Genomic DNA, 20,225 nt, shown 5'->3' with positions numbered 1-20,225 from the left:
ACCAAAACCAGGAGAGATAAAGGCCAGGCACCAAGGACAGATCCTGCAACAAACTGCTTGACCCGAGCCCCGATTTCTTTTGGAAAGTCCAATGTCCTCTTCCTTTCTCCAGGTGAATGACAAGACCGCCCTCTCTTACTGCTGATGATATAGGGGCCGTGGCTGTGTCTGTCTGCATGCCATTTAAACTGCTGGTTCGAAAGCTCAGAAACCACTTCTCGCTGAGCCCCTGCTGCAAGGACGACTGGGGGAGGCCCGTTCCACGCCATCATCACGCAGGAAGTGTGCAGCCCCGGCCGAAACACAGCGACCTGCACAGATGTGTTTGGTATTCTTGCATACTGTAATGGTTCTTGCTATTAGAATGCTGAAGATTTAAAAAACAGTCAGGAAACCCACCTGAAAGGGATTGATTTTGTTGCCCCTAAGACAACAAGCCTGGAATTGAAAGCAGGCTGTTGTGATGTATATCCGCTCAACCCCAAGAAAAGACATCTGCTCGATCATTTTCAAGGGATTTTTGGCCACTACAGGAGTGTGACCTGGCGCTGTCTGCATTGCCCCGGGCCCTGTGCGATTGAGGAGAAGAGATCAAGCCTCCGGTTGCTGTTCAAATGGATTTAGCAGGAAAATTCATTGCATCTAGCTGGATCTTTGGGGCAGATATTATTCTTTTTCTTTAATCTTTAATTTTCACATTGTTCATTGCAAAAATTAAGTAAAAGCCTCCTCTCCCCAGTCCTACACTCTACACAGTGGTGAGCACTGATAACTCATCCCAGGCCAAGGGAGAGTGGGCCACCTTGAACTTCAGTACCACCGAGGGTGCATCCAATGGGGAGAGATAATTACACCCCACCCCCCAAAAAAACCCAGGGTGTCATTACTGGAAGAAAACGGGCCTGGATATTGGGCAGCCAAGAGCCCAAAAAAATGTCCACCATAGGCAGAAGTCAAAGCTCAGCAGAAAGATTAAAGCCAGCCTCTACATTCTGACATGCAGTGAGAATACATGCTGGTTATTTTCCTAATATCCCAATAAATATTTGTAATCAAAACTTACCTGCATATCTAGTAATTTTTGCTGGTACTTTATATTTTCTGACATGAATCAAGGTTCCGGAAAAGGGAAAGAAGAGGCTGAGAGAACTGAGGACAGGGGAGGAGGGGTGTTGTCTGAAGAGATTAGGAAAACCCAGATACCCATGTCAGCATTATGAACAGAAATGCCCCTGAATCCCTGGCCCATACACGCTCACCACCTTATATTAGGATGTGCCCTATTAGACCTTCTATACGACAGGACCTGTTCTGGGTGGCGAAGATAACAAGATGAATTTGGCCCACTTCCCTGCCCCTCGAAATGGGGGCAAGGTGGGTGACCACTGTATACATGACCATAATCCCAGAGTGCCAAGTACTCTAGTAGAAGAAAGTACAAAGCCCTTTGGGAGCAGAGAAGAGGGAGTGGCTACTTCTGGGGAGAAGGAGTTTTCCACACTGGGGCGGGGTGGGGGGCGGAGGCTGGAGGCTTTCCAGAGGCAAAGGCTTGAAGAATAAGCATAAGTGCCCCGGGGGATGGTGAGGGTCCTAGCACACCCTGCGTCTGCCTTCTCTTATCTGTAACCTCCCACCTCCGATAGTTCAATAATTTTGTTGCAAAATCTGAGTTCTCAAATGCCTATCCTAAACTTCTGTAACGGAGGAAGTAAAAGGACTGATTCCCATAGTCAACTGATACGAATAAACCCCTAACACCCTTGCTTTCGTTTTCCCATCTTATCTCTGTGGAATCAGGGAAAGATCTAGAAGACTGTCTCCCTGCAAGTCCATCCATCAAGTGGCTTTGATGGCAAGTGAGATGGCATCTTTATTAAAATCCCCGCACACAACACAGTAACATCTTGGGACAGGCTGTCATTTACCCATTTCCCATCTTCCCTGGGAAGAGAAACATCCTGTCAGATCATTTTGAAATGGTCCCATAGTGTGACTCACTGGAGGGAAATGCCAAAGGCTTTGGGGCAAAAATAAACAAAAGTGAAAAAATAGGCGGATTCTATAAAAAAAAAAAAAAAAGGCTTGGAGTGATGTTGCACGAGAAAACTGAGCTTACTTGGACAGGCCGGCGGGAAGAGTGGAGAGAGAGTTGGCTTAGTCAAATGTGGTAGTTTGTTCGGGGTGAAATTCCAGCAGCATGTACTTTTCCGGGTTATGAGGGACAGAGGAAAAGGGCTCTCTAATAAGGCATGGCTCCCTCAAATATACCCCTTCTGCCCCTGAAAAATCTTCACACTTGTTAGGCTACAACCTGAACAGGTCTTTAAGCTCTAGTTTCTTACATAACGAGAAATGCAATTCTCTTTTGGCCTCATAAGTAAACCAAGTTTCACGTGGCATTGTTTCCAGATCATTTCTCTTCTTTCGCTGGATGGTCAGAGAGAAGAAAAAATGCTCCAGCCCATGGAGCATGCGATTCTGAACATTCCACATGTTTTGTGATTCCAAGCTCTTCAGTTGATTTTTTTTTTTTTCTCTTGGGCTGGAGTAAAGGAAAGAGTTGATAGTCACATATTCAACTTGGAAACATTACAAAGACGAGAAAAAGAATTCAATAATCCTATGTTATTAGGATATGCCCAGGTATGAATACTGAAATCGGGTGGTTTAAAAATACCAGGACCAACAATTCTCATGGGATTGCGAGGTCAACATTGGTCCTTTTAGTGAAGACAGTATCGGTAAGGCCAAGAAGGCAGAGAGGTTTTTGTTGTTCTCTCTTATTCCCCACTTCATACAAATCCCTAAATCCCCAACAGAGGTACATTCAAGGAAAAATAACACCAGATCTAGAGAGACAAGGGAAGGGTGGAAAAGCTTGGAAAGAACACAAGGGGATGAAGAGAGATGGGTTCCCACATGGCGGGAGGGTTGAGGGCGGCCCATGGCTCCCACCCCCATCCCGGAGTGAGGTGGGTTTTGGGCTCCCCCTTTCTCACCTCTCCAGTTGTAAATGCAACAGTGACCTTGAAGCCCCAAGTACCACTGGTCTTGGTGATGAGCTGTCTCCCCCACTCTGCCCGAAGCCGCCCAGGAAAGAAAACAAGCAGGCATTAGAGCAGGCGAGGAGGAGCTTCTCTGGGAACGGAAGCTCAAGGCCGGGAAAGACAGCGCAGGACTAGGGAATGCTGGCCACGAATAGCTGCTGCTTTTCCAGGTTTACTATGCTCAGGGACTTATGCCATCTTAACAGATTCCTAAAAAAGAAACCTCTCATGAATGGTATAACATGTAAGGGAGAGAGAATGTCTGGCAGAAAACACAGAGAAAGATATAATTAATATAGGCCTCAAACTAGATATATGATTTAAAGGCTATTTCTTCTCGAGTCTGCCTGGACAGATTTCATAAAACCACCAGAAAAGGATTCTGTATTGGGGCGCCTGGGTGGCTCAGTCAGTTAAGCGTCTGCCTTCAGCTCAGGCCCTAATCCCAGGGTCCTGGGATCAAGCCCCACATTGGGCTCCCTGCTCAGTGGGGAGTCTGCTTCTCCCTCTCCCTCTACACCTCTCCCCTGCTCCTGCTCTCTTTCTCTCTCTCTCAAATAAATTCTAAAAATCTTAAAAAAAAAAAAAAGGATTCTTGTATTTATGGAGAGAAAACTTGAGGTTGCATGGATCTGTTCTTTTGTTCCTCAGACACGGACTCTTTTTATGTTCCCCAGCACAGCTGTTCCAAACCATGTCCACGTTCAAGCTCCAGTGCTGCTTCTCTCACAGCAAGTAGCCTTGCCTCCTGCTTCATTGAGCCGATCAAAGCCATCCCAACGATGGATCCCTTGGCTTTCCTCCCCCCAGCAGCATCCTTCCCCACCTCATGACTGCTCTTCTGAGCCCTGCTACCCCACCCCCAGCTCCAACTTTCCCAATGGACACTTGGATTCCACATGAGCAGCCTGTCACCCTTCCCCACAAACCAGCAGCTGCCCTTGGTTTTCCCTCCTCCGTTGAGAACACCTCCATTCCCACCATCACCGTCCTTCCTGTGCCTTTTTCTCCTGGGAAACCCCCTTGTTCTACAACGCAATATTTTTTGCATCTCTCTTCTCCTTCTGCCTCCTGTTTCTAGACCATCGCCTGCAGAACACTCTCCCTACTTCTGCCTTTCCCAGTCACCAGCCCCAACCACCATCCATCCTCCACAGAGGTGCTCTTTCATTTTCTCAGGGATCTTTCTCATCTCCGCGCTCTATGACCCAGGGGCTGCCAGGGACTTTCAAGTTCACATCAAAATGCCCTGCCTTTGAGGGCCTGTCACAGAATGACTCCTTTCCCCACGGCTCAAACACATCAGGTCAGATGAGATCATCTGCCTTCCGCTACACACAAGCTCTAATGTATCTCTTTGTTTGGGCCACTCTTTCTATCCATCACCTTCCATGACACGAGATACTGCCCAGCCTTCCGGGCTCACTCACAAGGGCAAGATGCCTTACGCCTTCCTTTTGCCTCGGTTTCTCTCTTCCCACCCCCACCTCAGTGGAATCCCTTTCTTCTCTGCATTCTCTGTCCCACTCCTGTAACATTTGTTTCTGACTTGTGGCAAAGCTGTTTGAAGTTCTTCCTTTCCATTCCCCACTCGAGCCGGTAGCAGACTCCATGTCCTTGGCTTCAGGGAGCTAAGTAGCAAGATGAGAAGCAGAAGGATTCTGGCTTTTGTTTTCTAGAAGCTGGAGGCCCAAGGAGAGGGTAGAGTTTGAGAAAAGCTTTAGGGACTTGGAAAAACAGGTGGGGAAACAACAGATGAGAAGGAAATCCCTCCAGTGGTGGGGAGAAGCACGTTCTGTGGCAGAGGCCATGTTGGGGCAAGACCCCAGAGAGGAAGAGCTTTTGGGTGAAGCATCTGGGGAGTTGCGGCCCCAGGCACTGATGTTTTCAGTCCTGCCCAGAAACACTAGACGGCCCTCAGGCGTGAAGGCACCATGCGGACAAAACAAAATGTGGTGGGTTGATGCACAGGGTCCCTTGTCACTGCCTTAGACTCTTGGAATCTTGACACCCCCGCCCCCTGAGAATGGGTGGGGAGGTAAGCAGAACGATAACTGAAATGACATTTTCTACTGGCCTGGCAGTACTGGAGTCAGAATTTTAAAAATATTGTAAAAAATAAAGACACCATATTTCTTAACACCTAAATTTGTGTATTGATACTCATTCTTGATATATGTAAAACACATATCACAACTTTTCCACTGAGGAAGAGAACAATATTTATTGAGTGCCCATGATGGGCCAGGCACTGGTCTAGATGGTAGAGAGATAGCAATGAACAAGACTGAAGACCCCGCCTCAAAGACAACACATTTTGGTGGGAGGTCAGTGTTCAACTATCTACATATTGTAAAGATACATACTGACAAGTGTCATAAAATCAAAGCAGGTAAGATATAATCAAAATGATTATATCAGGTGGTTAGAAAAGGCCTTCCTAGGGCACCTGGGTGGCTCAGTCGGTTAAGTGTCTGCCTTCAGTTTAGGTCATGATCCCGGGATCCTGGGATTGAGCCCCGAGTTAAGCTCCCTGCTCAGCAAGGCAGTCGGCTTCTCCCTCTCCCTCCCCCTGCTTCCTTGCTTGTGCACACGCTCTCTCTCTCTCTCTCTCCCACTTTCTCTCAAATAAATAAATAAAATCTCTAATAAATAATAAAAAAATATTAGCGAATAGAAAAAAGAAAAGGGCTTCCCGACATGCTGACATCTGAGCAGGGTCTGAATGACGAGCAGAAGGGAATCTCACTTGTATTTGAGAGAGTGCACTGCCAGCACTGCCGGGCCAGCAAGGGGCCCCAGCCCTGCGAAGGGAATCAAACCTCAGCGCCCTGGTCCAGGAGGAGGGGCTGGTGATGTCAGACCCACGAGTGGCAGTAGATCAAGGTGAAGACTTGGCACCTGCTCAGCGTTGCTTCCCCCACAGGATGCCAAACACGCACTATGTGCTCAGGGAGGATTTACTGAATAAACGACAGATGGGGCATGGAAACTGGTGCCACACTGAGAAGTAAAAGATAACGTAAAACATATGAATAACTAGATAGAACATAAAAATGACCCATAAGCCCAGAGCCCAGAGATAACCGCTTTTAAACTTTAATACTAGTTGTCCTAGTCTTTTATTATTTGTAGATTCTCTTTTTCACATATGAGATAATATTATGTCCTATTTTCTTCACTTAATCAGTTTGTAATTTTTAATGTCATCTTTAACTCATGGAGAGGCAGTGTGCATCTCTAACTGGTTCCAGTCACTTGGGCAAAGTAGTCGTAAGGCAACTGACTCTTTTTTATTTTTAATTTTTTATTAAATTCAATTTAGTTAACATATAGTGTATTATTCGTTTCAGGAGTAGCATTTAGTGATTCATCAGTTACATATAACATCCAGTGCTCATTAGATAAAGTGCCCTCCTTTTTTTTTTTTTAAGATTTTATTTATTTATTTGACAGAGATAGAGACAGCCAGCGAGAGAGGGAACACAAGCAGGGGAGCCGAAGGCAGACGCTTAACCGCTGTGCCACCCAGGCGCCCCTAAAGGCTCGATTCCCTAACGCCGGGATCACGCCCTGAGCCGAAGGCAGACGCTTAACCGCTGTGCCACCCAGGCGCCCCTAAAGGGCCCTCCTTAATGTCCATCACCCAGTTACCCCATCTCTCCACCCACCCCCCTCCAGCAACCTCAGTCTGTTTCCTATAGTTAAGAGTCTCTTACGGTTTGCCTCCCTCTCTTTTTATCTTATTTTATTTTTCCTTCCCTTCCCCTATGTTCATCTGTTTTGTTTCTTAAATTCCACATTTGAGTGAAATCATGGTGTTTGTCTTTCTCTGACTTATTTCGCTTAGCATGATGCCCTCTAATTCCATCCATGTCATTGCAAATGGCAAGATTTCATTCTTTTTTTTTTTTAAAGATTTTATTTTTATTTATTCGACAGAGATAGAGACAGCCAGCGAGAGAGGAAGCACAAGCAGGGTGAGTGGGAGAGGAAGAAGCAGGCTCCCAGCAGAGGAGCCTGATGTGGGGCTCGATCCCACAATGCCAGGATCACGCCCTGAGCCGAAGGCAGATGCTTAACCGCTGTGCCACCCAGGCGCCCCTAGATTTCATTCTTTTTGATGGCTGTGTAATATTCCAGTGTGCGCGTGTCTGTGTGTCTGTGTGTGTTTATCTCCTTTATCCATTCATCTGTCAATGGACATCTGGGCTCTTTCCATAGTTTGGCTATTGTGGACATTACTGCTATAAACTTTGGGGTTCATGTGCCCCTTTGAATCGCTATGTTTGTATCCTTTGGGTAAACGCAACTGCTGGGTTGTAGGGTAGCTCTATTTTCCACTTTTTGAGGAACCTCCGTACTGTTTTCCAGAGTGGCTGCACCAGCTTGCACTCCCACCAACAGTGTAGGAGGGTCGGCCTCTCTCCACATCCTCGCCAACATCTGTCATTACCTGACTTGTTCATTTTAGCCATTCTGCCTCTTTCAAGGGCCACGGGAGGTGTTCGGCAGCCGCTGACTTTTATGAGGAGGGGGGTGCACAGACCACCAAACCTTGCAGACTCAGAGGGAGTGACAGCATGCTGACCCACGTGAGCCTGCTGGCTCCTGGCTGCGGAATGCCTGAGTCTGTTCCCTAGCATCGGGGCTGTCCATGCTCCACAGGGCACAGGGCTTGTCATCACGAGCAAGACGATGCCTGTGCAACTTTCCCCTCCACATGTGGGCTTGAGGCATTGGAACATTTCCTAGAGAGGCAGTGTGCTCCTTTTCTGTCTTTGCTTTTACCTCCAGTAGCTGCCCCCAGCTGTTCCTAATTCTCCCTCGGGTGAATGACTCAGCTTGATTCCATGTCCACAGCGTGTGGCTTCTTAAAGGAGCAGGCCATTTTGTAGCACAATGACACATAGCTCAAACCAAGGTAGTAAAGCCACCTATAAGCTACAACCATAATTTAGAGAACATAAATATTTATTTTCAATGTCCAGGATTATAAGCTCTTCAATTATGAAAATAAACATGTGCCTGGGTAAAAACCAACAAAATCAGGGGGACTTACTAGAAATAAGCCTAAGCACTTCTCCAATGTGGACTTCTATCCTGGCATTTGCTTTCGGGAGGGTTCTTTCGGGAAGAGTGGTGGGGCCTGGGCTGAGGTGTGTTCCGAGAGCCCAGAGAAGCAGACGGGCATGTTCATGACCAAGAGGGAAGGCCCACAGAGTGTTTTTGGAGAATGCAGATTTTACCAGTGAACCACCACTGTTATAGCCTAATGAGGTTTTTGGCTGGTTGTTAAAGCTGCTTTTGCCCGTGGGCAACAAATGAATTTATTCATCTTGCATTACTGAAAGGAAAACAAACCTAAGGCAGGACAAAATTAATGGGAAATTTTAGGAAAAAAATACAACCCACCACCACCAACAAACAACCCTGTTTGGTTGAGATGATTAGTGCCAGATGGAGAAGGGAGCCCAGGTGCCCAGATGGGGGGACAACATGTCTAAGGACAGAAGCAGCCGCGCCTTACCAGTGCAATCCAAACCTTCATCTCACTTGCAGGGCAGAGGCGTATTTGCTTTCTTCTTCCTTCTGCCCCTCCTGCTTCTCTTCTTCCCTCTTCCCCTGTAGCCATGGGGATGCTCTAGGTTGGAGCTCTTCCCAATGGAAAGGCTGCATACCGAGACTGAGGAGTGGGGTGGATGGAACACAGCAAAGTGCCGAGGAGTGTAGTCATGATTTCTCAACACTTTCCCCAGACTTCGGATTTCAAAACCAGACTCCCATCCAGAGATAGTAAAAGTTGCATTCGGCTGCCGCGAAGGCTGTCCTGTAATCAGTTCATGGTGTTCGTTAGATGCTTTGAGCTTAACCAGACCTGCACATGTCCTCAGTCTAATTCCATCTTGTGGCTCCTAATGTCATCATATGTAGCCTCTGGCAACCAAGCCATTTTCCAATTGCTGACATCCTCTCCCTTCAGCACTCATCCTGCCAGAATCTTTTACAGCTCCGTGTCTGAATCTCCCCAGGAAAGATGCTCCCCTCCCCCTTTGGCAAGATGGTTTCCAGAAAACAACCCTTTCTGTAGGACAAATGAATTGAAAAGTTCTGTTCATTACAATCAATGCAACAGTGAAGAGAGTCGAGGATCTTGGTGTTCCGTTAAAGGAAAAGAATGTCATAGAAGTCTTTGTGCAGTGTTTTTTTATTTATAGTTTTATCACATTTGCCTCTTCTCTCATTTAGTGAAGAACATTAGTTTGTTCATATCAACACTTTGTTAATGTTTCAATTCATTCCAGAAGCCCGTAGGAGAAGCTTCCTGAGCTCTAGAAAGCCAGGGATTTTACTCTATTGTGTTTGACCCTGTACTCACAGCTCCTGGTACAGTACCTGGCACTTCATAAGTGTTCATTAATAATCATTGTTGAATAAGTGAGGTATTTTCTAATGGAAGTCTGCCCACCTTTTAATTTTGTGGTGTTTTGTATGAAACAGAAGTGTTTGCCTATCTTGGAGTTAAGAATTAAAATTCAGACCTACTTTCACTCTTAGGAAGCAATGAGACTCTTAAAATAGATGTTTATCTAGCTTACTTTGAATTGGCAAACCACCCCTCGGTGTTTAGAAAGTCAAACTTTTCTTCCACTACAAATAAAAACCCTATTTCGTGTCTAGCACCACTCCGTTTGTCAGTTACAAGCTAAGCCCCACCAGCAATAACAAACGACTGTTCCCCTACATCATGCCCAGAGCGAGGATTCGGGGCTCTAGAAGGGGATACACTTCAATTAGACACGCTGAGATGAAATTTTATCAATTCTCTTCACCTTCGGTTAAACAAAGTGAATGTATAATTCTGAAAATACCCCACATTGTTTTATTCTTCACCATCCCTAGCTGTTTGAGCTGGTGGTTGAGGATTTGAGAAAATATAAAATTTCAACCTCTGCTTTTCACAGTTAGGAAAAAAGCTGACTTAAGAGAACTCCAACAACGGTTGGCCAAATCCCAGACAAAGGTGTGCAGGAGTTCTTCAACAAGGATTTAGAAGTCCGTCCATAATGAAATCATATACTAAAATCCAGACTGCTGTATACAATCTTTTCCCACAGAGAAATGAGGGAAATGTGTTGACAGCGAAACAGAAAGTTTGGTGGTACTCCCAACAGTGAAACTGGCTGGGACGAAAGAGGCAGAACTGAATAGTTCGACTGAAATTCAGATGGAGACTTAACGAGCTTTCTGGGTTTTCTATGAACCTAAGCGTGGGGAATATGTACCAGCAAGAGGTAAAACGAATTTGTGATGATATCAGGTGTGCAGCTTCTAAGAGTGACTTCCACTTCCCAACCTGCCTGTGGAATTCCAGGGAAGGGAAAAGCATCTGCGTGAAGAGATCACCTATGTGCCATTGAGGATTTGGGGGTGAAATTTCCATGTTCTTCCTGTCTTGATACTTTAAAAACGAATTTCTGTGAAATCTGTGTATGATCCAGCAGTGGAAGCCACCTGTGAATGTGGCTTTCTAGAACATGAGCACATCAATGTACCACTTATCTTGGATAACTGCTGCTTTGTTCAACACCAACTATTTTGTTAACAGTACCGGAAGTGACTGACAAAATGATCGTCATGTTTGTTTGTGATGGAATATTACAGGTAATAGACATGACATGTCTTGACTCCTCCTGAAATATAAAAAGTCAAAAATTCTCCTTTTCACGCATTCTCATTTTTCAACTATTTGGAAATATGAAGCCATGCATATCTTCTAGGACTCAGCCCCACAAACAGGAAATGTGATTTAATAGCATTTAAGCCTCTGAGAGTTAAATGGATTTGGCTACTGATTCCTTACCAGCATTAGCTGGCTTAGCAGAATTGTATTTTGTTAATTTGGCCGACAATGAGGTTGACAGTCTAACAGCATTACCACCCAAAGCAGCTTTGGTTTTTGCCCTTAATGAGAATTTTCATACCATAGCCCACCAAAGCACTTTGATTTGCCAGGGAGTCGTGCTTTAAAGGGATTATGCTGAAGATTATAAAAGTGGAGCCCTCGTGGAACAAGCCTGGATATTCATTTTAGGAATACAGCCCTGCGTTCCTATTGGCTGAGATGCTGGAACGTTTGAGAATTCCCATCACACTCGAAGTTGCTGTGAAAGTGTAGAGCAGCTAAAGAAAAATCCTCCTAGAAAAGGCTGAATGGGAGTTGGCGTGGCAACGGTAAAGAGGACCCAACCTTTCCCATTTTAGAGAATTTGAACACGTCTAGGACCTGGAAGTAGGATGTCAGAACGATCTAAACCCCTAAAAGATGAGAAGATAGCAAAAGTGCCGTTTAATGAATTATAGAAGATAAAATCAGGAAACAGAGTTGTGGGGTGGTGTTAGCACAGGGCTGAAGAGGCCTTCATTCTTTAGGCTAGCGGACACAGAGTATCAGGCGGCTGAGATGCGGCCCGAGGCGGTCTTGTGGGGCTGAGGCCATTGTGCTGGTCTGGGCAGCCCTCCAGCCCCAAGCTGAAGGAAGGAGCCGGGTTGCACGGGCTGGAGAAGAGCACTGCCCACAAATCATCTGAAATGCTTCAGCATTAAGGAAAAATGGTTTCTAAGGAGCACGGCCTCCATGAAAGGGATTTGGAATAAGACTAGTAATAAAACTAACAGGACCTCGATTTGAGCCACTAACCTACGTGGCCGTGTTGGCTGTGTCCTCAGCTCCTTCCTCAAGAGAAAAGCTGAGCCCATTCCCATGAAGGAATGTAGGGCTCTTCCCAGGCTTCCAGGCATTCAGATGGCATTCATCACAAAGGGGAGAGGTCCTGCTAACCAGCCCCCAGGACACACCATGTTTGCATATTCCAAAAGGTGACATATCAAGCCTCAAGGTGCTCACCATTCATCCGGAAAAGATAAGGCTAAGACACACATGGCCAGTATTTAGAATACTCATTAAGCAATAAGTAGCCAGCTGCTGGATTCCAGAGTCTAGTTTAATCCCATTTCAGCCATTTAAAAGCCTGCGCAAGAGCTGTGGCGGGTAGAATTCCAAATGGGAAAAGACAAGAACGTTGCCAAATACATGCCTTGACAGCGTTTTCCAAAAATGGAAGTGTTCTTAATGCCCCTACTGATTAAAAGGGGAGATTGCTAGCAACACAAATATCTATTCTCCAGGTCTTCTTATACAAATACGATGCATTCCACTTTTTGTTTTAAACTAGAGAACGAGGAAGCTTGCTTTGTGCTGATATGGAAAAATCTCTGTGTCACTCAGTGTGCAGACAGGGGAGTAGGGGCCACTCTCCATATTTCAAGCAGAGAAGGATGCAATGTAGGAAATTGGTAAAAAAAAAAAAAAAAATTTAAAAACCTGCCAGGAGGGCGAAGGAACGAAGAAAGAGGGGGCTCTTGCCCAAAGACAGAAGCTGCCACTGTCCCTTGGCTGGATGGAATGAATGAACACGCACCGCTGATGTTGCTGCCGGAGCGGGTAGGGCCAGCTCTCACCCCAGCTGCCTGTTCCCGCAACTGCCTGTAGCAGGGGAAATGGCTAATTTCTTCCTCCCACCCTGGAACCCAGTGCCAGGGCCTCCCACTGGAAGAACCTAACTTGAAATCGGCCAGATGCATGAGTCTGGGAAAGGGGAGGACGGCAACCTAGAAGGAGGAACTTGGACCCAACTGTCAAAGGACACCATCTGGTACGCTCGCCCTTTTACTACTCGGATCCTCACATTTCACTATATGCATTCAACGACTGCATCGTGCTTCCGCCTAACAGAATGCAACTGTATTCCTCAGACAGGCAAGTGCAGGCTCACTCTCTCCCCAAAAGCGGGGTTCACAGAGCGGGACCATATGAAGAGGCAGCCTCAGCCACTGTTCTCACCTCTGGGTGATGTCAGTTCTCATCACCACTGCGCCCTGGATATTCTGTAACCTAAAGGCCAAACTGTAAAGTTAACCACCAGCAACCCTCAGATGTCGAACTTAACAAGCAAAGAAGAAAATATGCATATAGCCACCACAGCTCTTGTTTTAGTAACAACTGGGAACAAAGCTAGTGATTGACAGGGATGATAGTTAAGTCATCATTGACAATGAGCTTCTTCCAATGCCCATTCCACGTTCCTTTTGCCTTAAGCCAAAACCTCAGCTTTTGGGGTTCTTTACCTAGCAGGATGGCTTCAACCTTCATTTCTGAAAGGCCTGAGTTTTTCATCGTCTGGTGGGTGGCAACAGTATTCCAGTAACTTCTAGCACAATGAAGGGCTAAGAAGCACCCAGGAGAATTTCCTGGGCTCCACAGTCTTTCCTGCCACCCCTGTGTCACAGCAACCCAATTCCTCTTGGTAACTCTGACCAATCGCCCCAGCCAGAACAGTAACCCTCTTCTTTGCCTGTCAAGTCAGCGGCGTGAGAAACGTAAAGTGAGCAGAAGGCACTATCAACTTCCTGTTCAGCGGAACAATTGTGATGTCCCTAGAGGAAGCACTGTCTCCTTGGAATCAAGACCTATAAACCAGCTGATCGATGCTGCGAAGAAGGCAGGGGAATATTCTGAGTGATGTTCCACATATGACAGTGAGGGGAGCCACTCCCATTTTTCTCCCCTTGATTCCCAGATCCATGTATCCTGACCATAAGGGACACAGCACCACTTTTTTGTTGCCGATTCAAAGCCTCATCCACATTCTGCAAGATGGTCACCCAAATTGCAGAGAGGTGTCTCCCGATGGTGCCATTTTTGAAACTTCAACAATCTGGGACGCCTGGGTGGCTCAATCGGTTAAGCATCTGCCTTTGGCTCAGGTCATGATCCCAGGGTTCTGGGATCGAGTCCTGTATCGGGCTCCTCGCTCAGCGGGGAGCCTGCTTCTCCCTCTGCCTGCCGCTCCCTCTGCTTGCTCAGTCTCTCTCTCTCTCTCTGATAATAAAATAAAAATCTTTAAAAACAAAAAAAAAATTTTAATGAAACTTCAATGATCTATTCCTATACTTTATAATGTAACTGCCTTTGGGTGATGGAGTATATGGCAAACCAGTAAGTCCCAGGGGCATGAGCCCAATTCTATACTTCTTTTGCTGTTACATCAGTTTTTCAGTCAGAAGCAATGTTGTGTAGGACATCATGTCATTGAATAAAGCATCCTGAAAGTCCACAGATGGTGGGACTGATCAAAGCACTGCATTTTTAGGGGCGCCTGGGTGGCTCAGTCATTAAGCGTCTGCCTTAGACTCAGGGCGTGATCCCAGCGTTCTGGGATCGAGCCCCACATCAGGCTTCTCAGCTGGGAGCCTGCTTCTTCCTCTCCCACTCCCCCTGCTTGTGTTCCCTATCTCGCTGGCTGTCTCTCTCTCTGTGTCAAATAAATAAATAAAATCTTAAAAAAAAAAAAAAAGCACTGCATTTTTAGAAACAGTGTCCATTCCAGTAAGGGCAAAGCCATGCCCTCCATAATGAAACAAGTTCAATGTAATAAACTTGCTACCAGGTGGCTAGCTGGGGTCCCTGGGGAATGATGCCATGCCAGAGCTCAGTCCATCCCCAAATCTCTTCCTCAGTCTCCCTTGTCACCAATGTGCTGATCAAACCATTAGTCACCCACAAATTGTGTAAATCTCCACCTCAGGCCATCTCTCCATCCAGACAAAGTGGACAACTCCTGTGCTGGCCTCGAGAGAGCTTCCCTTACCACATTCCTGATGGGAGCCATCATGTGTCAACAGTCCAAATCCACCTGGGGCCTTCAAATTGCAAGGGACCATCTGTGAACGTGGCCCAAATGTTTTCTTCCTCTGTCAACTGTGAATTGCAAAGGGACATAGGTGTGGGCTGCAGGTCAAAATGCAGCAAGAGGAGATGCCACGGGAGTCTGATGAAACCACTTGCATCCTAAGGACTTCGTCGCCCCCAAGCTGGTATGCGCAACTTACAACGGATGGCAGATCGCTGCTGCACGTGCCCAACCTTACAGCCTAGTGGATCAGTATATTAGTTATCTATCACTGTGTAAGAAATTGCCCCCAAACTTAGCAACACCCATTTGTCCTCTCACATGGAGGATCTGCTCAGGGTCTCTCGAGAGGCTGAAGTCAAGCTGTCGGCCAGTGCTGAAGTCACCTCAAGCTGAACTAGCCAGGCTGTAGACCAGTGGTTCTCAAGCGGGAGCCATTTTGCTCCTCCGAGGCTATTAGGCAATCTGTAGACATGTCTGGTTGCCACAACTGGGGTGGTGTGCTGCTGGAATCTAGTGGGTAAAGGCCAGGGACCCTGCTAAACATTCTATAATTCCCAGGAGAGCCTCTGTCCCCAAAATGTCAAGAGTGCTGAACTTGAGAAATCCCACTAGGGAGCCTGCTTTTGCCCTGGTGCCCACACGAAACTGGCAGCCTTGTGTGTTACACAAAGCACCGCGTGAACAACACACTCAAACAGTATATTATGTTCTCTCAAAACCCCAAAGATGTACAAAACATTGTAGCTCTTTTCTCAGTGGCAGGTGGTGCAAAGTACAGCAATTTGCCTTTCACTTTGGAAAGGAAATGTCAAATTTCCCAGACTACTGGACCCCTAGAAACTCCACTGGGGAGTAACCCTTTGATTTTTCTTGGGGTTTATCTGTCACCCTCTGGCATATATATGTCTTACTAAGGTATCGAGGTGCATGCTGCGTCCTGCTCAGTGTGTCAATAACATATCAGCATGTTGTTCTGGGGGATATCAGGGTGCTCGAGGCCCCAGCAGACCAGAGCTTGTCAGACAGCAGAAGAACCAACATGGGCCTGAGATACGATAGTGAGGGTATTTTCCTGATCCTGCTAGTTGAAAGCAAACTCCTGCTGGTAATCTTGGCTAATTTGGTAACGAGGGGGGAAAAAAGTGTCTTCCAGATCAACAGCTGCATACAAAGTGCCAGGAGCACTGTTGTGTCATCCAGTAAAGAGACGACATCTGGTCCAGTACCCAGATAATTTTATAAGAACCCACAGTCATTCCACAACAACCATCTCACTCCTGCACGTGACGCACAGGTGAGTTAAATGAGGGTATGGCAGAACGAACCCCTGTATCCCCAATGCCCCCCGCCCAGGGATAGAGTATTGCTCTCAGTTTACTCTTATTTAGGAAAGGCAAATTCCAGGAAGCTTCTGTAAGGCCATGCCTGCTATCCCAAGGCTCACCACTCAGGTTAGGGAATCAATATGGGGAGTTCCTTGAGTCACTGGATACCTATTACAACTGTATCCGGGAGTGGGAAAATAACCATATGTGGGTCAATGGGCCCACTGGAACCTTGAGAGGCAGGCACAGGGCAAAATTTCATTTATCCTCAGATGACCACAGATGACATCCACCCCCAGTGGTCTAGAGGCATTTGGAGCCTCTAGAAGTTAGCACTGCCTCAGAACCAATGTCTAGAAATCCCCTCAAGGTCCGGCTATTCCCCTTTCCCCAGTCTATAGTCACCCCAGCAAAAGGCTGCATCTTTTGGGAGAGACTTAAAGGAAGATTTACACTAGAAGCTCGTGGCAATGTTACCCAGCCCCCTCTTGAGGCTTCTTGGCCCCTTCTTCATCTATGGCTAGACTTCTCAAACCTAAGCCTGCAATCAGAACTAGCTGAAGTGCTTGCCAAAACACAGACTCCCGGACCCGCCTCCAGGGTATGAGTGTAAGCAGGGCTGGGGAGGGCCTGGAAACCTGCATTTATCCCAAATGCCCACATGCTGCTGCTGCTTGACCACAGTTTGAGAATGAGCGATCTGAGGAGTCCCATGTCTTTGAACTGATACAGGCCTGGGACTTGGGTGACAGGGTTTGGCTCTCCATCCAACAGCTCAGGTTTCTGTTCACTGGACCTAGAGAGTTTCCAGTTACATAAATAAAGTAATTCTTAGTAGACTGCCCATCTACTTTGGTTATAGGGCCACCTAGAACAATTAGCCAACATCAAAGATCCCTGGGTATTAAAATACTCTGCTTGCTGCTTCGGGCCCTAGGCCCATTACAATAACATCACCTACCTTGCTTCTAGGTCAGAGCTGCCCTTTGGCTCTGCCCCTGCAGAAGCCTGTCATCCACTGAAATCAAGAAGTCTATTTTAATGAAGATGTCTTTTCCCATTGGTAGGTCTCTTAAGAACACCTGAACAAGAATGAGAACTCAAAACATCTCCCAAGTCTGGAGAAGCTTGACCGCAATAGTATCAATCAAGAAAGACCTTTCCCATAGCTACCACTCTGTCTCCCCAAATTCCATCCTGGAGGGACCAGAAACCATGATTAGCATGGTGGGGTCATAGGGTAGAAGCACAGCATGGGCAAAGGAGAAGAAACTGATCCCAACCCCACCCCTAATGAAGGCTTCTCGCTTGCTTAAGGTATGGAGAAGGAGACTTCTCTGCAAAGCAAGGTTTTCATTATTACATGGAATTTAATTACTAAAATAAGAATATGCTTGGTGCCTGGAGATCCATTTAAATGATTTTAGAGTGACCAGAGAACTCAGGGGTCTGCCTGAGTTTCCATCCAGGTGATGGTAAAGAAATACCCATGGAGTGTCTTATAAAAGACACTGGGAGATAGAAGTAAGGTGGCTTTGTAATTGGACCCTCTAAGACCTGCTTGTTCAATGTACCGACTACAATGCCCAATGATGTGGAAATGCACAGAGATGGTTATACCTCCATAGAGAAGGTGGGAGATAAAACAGCATGCTCCCAGACAGGGCCAAGTCTTCGCAGGTCCCCAAAGGACCACAGAGACAGGCAGCTGTGGATGGCACCATGATGAGCAATGAGGATTCCACCAGAGCCTAGAAGCACATTCATGGTTTTATACCCTCCTGGCCCGCCCTCACCCCTGACCGTCCACAGAATCTGCTAATGAGCTCCACACTCATGGAGTGTTAACCAGGAGACTGAGTGAGAGGAAAGGCAATTTCACAGGAGTATCCTATAGGAGGCATGGGCTTTAGATCTGTCTGAGTGTCATTCCTGAATGTCCCAAACCATTCACTAGAAAGTAAATCATTTCTTCTCTTTTTAGTAAATGCTAAAATAAGGACTTTAAATAAAGTATTCCAATATATAGATAAGTGCATTTCTAGATTCTGGTCTCTCCCTTGGATGCATTAGCCTAGGCCTGCCCTGGCACCAGAATAGCAGAAAGGCCAGTAGGACCGGAGTGAAGTGGGAGGGGAAAGAGAAGAACAGGAGAGCTCAGAGAGGAATGTGCTCGGGGGTGGGAGGAGATCCACCTCTGGCCTTTTAACTCTGAATGAGCCACTGCAGGGTTTTGAGCCGAGGGAGAAGTGACCTGATAGGTGTTAACAGGATGACTCTGGTGGCTGTGTTGTTCTATGGAGGACAGGTTGTGGGGCACATGAGTGCAAGCAGGAAGTTATTGAAATAATCCAGGTGAGAGATGACAGCCTCCTGGACCAGGGTCCTGGAGGTGGAAGTGATGAGAATGCCCACGTGCTCAGAGAATCTGAGTATCTTCTGAGGGTGGGGTCAGCAAGGCTTCCTAATGGATGGGATGTGAAGTGTGAACAAAAGAGTGAGGTCAAGAATGATCCCAACGTTCTTGTGTGAGTAACTGGAAGGATGAAATAACTATTGCCCTAAAATGGGATAATGTGGGAGCAATAGGTTTTAGGGAAAAGGCCAAATTTTAGACATGTTTGATTTGAAAGATCTATGATATTCAAGGAGAGATGTCATGTAGACAGTTCAATCCACAAGGCTTGTGTTTAAACAAAGATCCAGGCCAGGGACAATTTGGGGTCTTTAAGATAGACACAGTATCTAATGCCGTGTGGTTAGATTAGATCACCAAAGGAGGGGGCCCAGACAGTGGTGAGATCCAAAGACTGGCACCTGGGGCACCCCAACACCCAGGATGTCATGGAGATGGAAAGAAACCAGCAAGGAGAGTGAGAAGGACCAGCTTATATGGCTGGAAGAGAATATGGTATCACTGAAGCCAAGAGAAGACAATGGTCCAAGAAGAATGGATGGGTCAGCTCTACCACAGGCTGCAGACAAGAGCAAGATGAAGACCAAGAATTTGCCACTGGATGCAGCAGTGGTCATTGGTGACTTGCCGAGAGAGGTTCTGGAAAGTGGTGGGGCTAAAAGTCCTAATTGGAGAAGATTCAAGACGACGAGGAAGAGAAGTATGAAGAGACAGTAACTGTAGACATCATTTTTTTCTAGCAGTTTCGCTGCAAAAGAGGGCAGACAAATGGGGTAGTGAGGGAGAGAGCAAGTGGTAGCAGTAAGTAGCTTTTTATTCTTTTAAGATGCAAAAAATGACTGCACATTCACATTCCATTTGGAATGATCCAGTAGAGAGGAGACACTGATGATGTAAGAGGGAAAGGAAGAATTGCTAAAGTAAAGTATGGGCACCCATCTGGGCAAACAGGCACTCTCAAACACTTCGGGGAAGCTGCATACTGGTTCAAGGTTTTCAAAGGGAAATGTAGCATTATATATCAAAATTACAGATGCAGGTACTCTTGGACACAGCATTCTTATTTCCAAGATTCGATTCTGCAGATACTCTAGTATCTATGTGCAAAGACATATCTACCTGTTATTTATTAGAACACTGTACATAATATCAAAAGCCTGGAAAACCTTAAATGTATGTTGACAGTGGATGGCTAAATCCTCACCTGAAATACCATGCAGCACTGGAAATGAGGTTGATCTCCACGTTCTGGTCTGGAAAGTCTCCCAAATTACATAATTGAAAGACACCAAGGTACAGAAGAGTACATGGTATGCTCCCACCTGTGAAAAAAATCAGGGAATAAGGCGATACGCAGAGTTACATAGAAAACATGTGTATATACATAGAACATTTCTGGGAGAGAAGGATTTACTTTCTAAAGCTGGATATCCATTCTGAAGAATAGACCATGTTCTGGGACACAAAACAGGTCTCAACTGATACCCAGAGTTCGAAATTATCCCCTGCATATTCTCAGACCACAACACTCTGAAATTGGAACTCAACCATAAGGAAAAATTTGGAAGAAACTCAAACACTTGGAGACTAAGAACCATCCTGCTCAGGAATGACTCGATAAACCAGGAAATCAAAAATCAATTTAAACAATTTATGGAGACCAACGAGAATGAAAACACAA

The 20,225-nt window shown here is 46.2% G+C and overlaps 1 long non-coding RNA gene across 1 annotated transcript; it reads right to left on the bottom strand.

The window, feature by feature from the left end:
* Positions 1–252: 252 nt before the first annotated feature.
* On the bottom strand, positions 253–19,869 carry LOC117804107. The gene is made up of 5 exons (XR_004628305.1): positions 19,749–19,869; positions 8,578–8,877; positions 3,000–3,076; positions 1,064–2,542; positions 253–367 (listed from the first exon to the last, which is right to left on the bottom strand). It is a non-coding gene; the product is annotated as an uncharacterized LOC117804107 (long non-coding RNA).
* Between the last annotated feature and the right edge of the window lie 356 nt (positions 19,870–20,225).

This window comes from Ailuropoda melanoleuca, chromosome 1 (assembly GCF_002007445.2).
Source record: "Ailuropoda melanoleuca isolate Jingjing chromosome 1, ASM200744v2, whole genome shotgun sequence".
NCBI lineage: Eukaryota > Metazoa > Chordata > Mammalia > Carnivora > Ursidae > Ailuropoda > Ailuropoda melanoleuca.
This window is presented reverse-complemented; position numbering and strand designations above follow the sequence as displayed.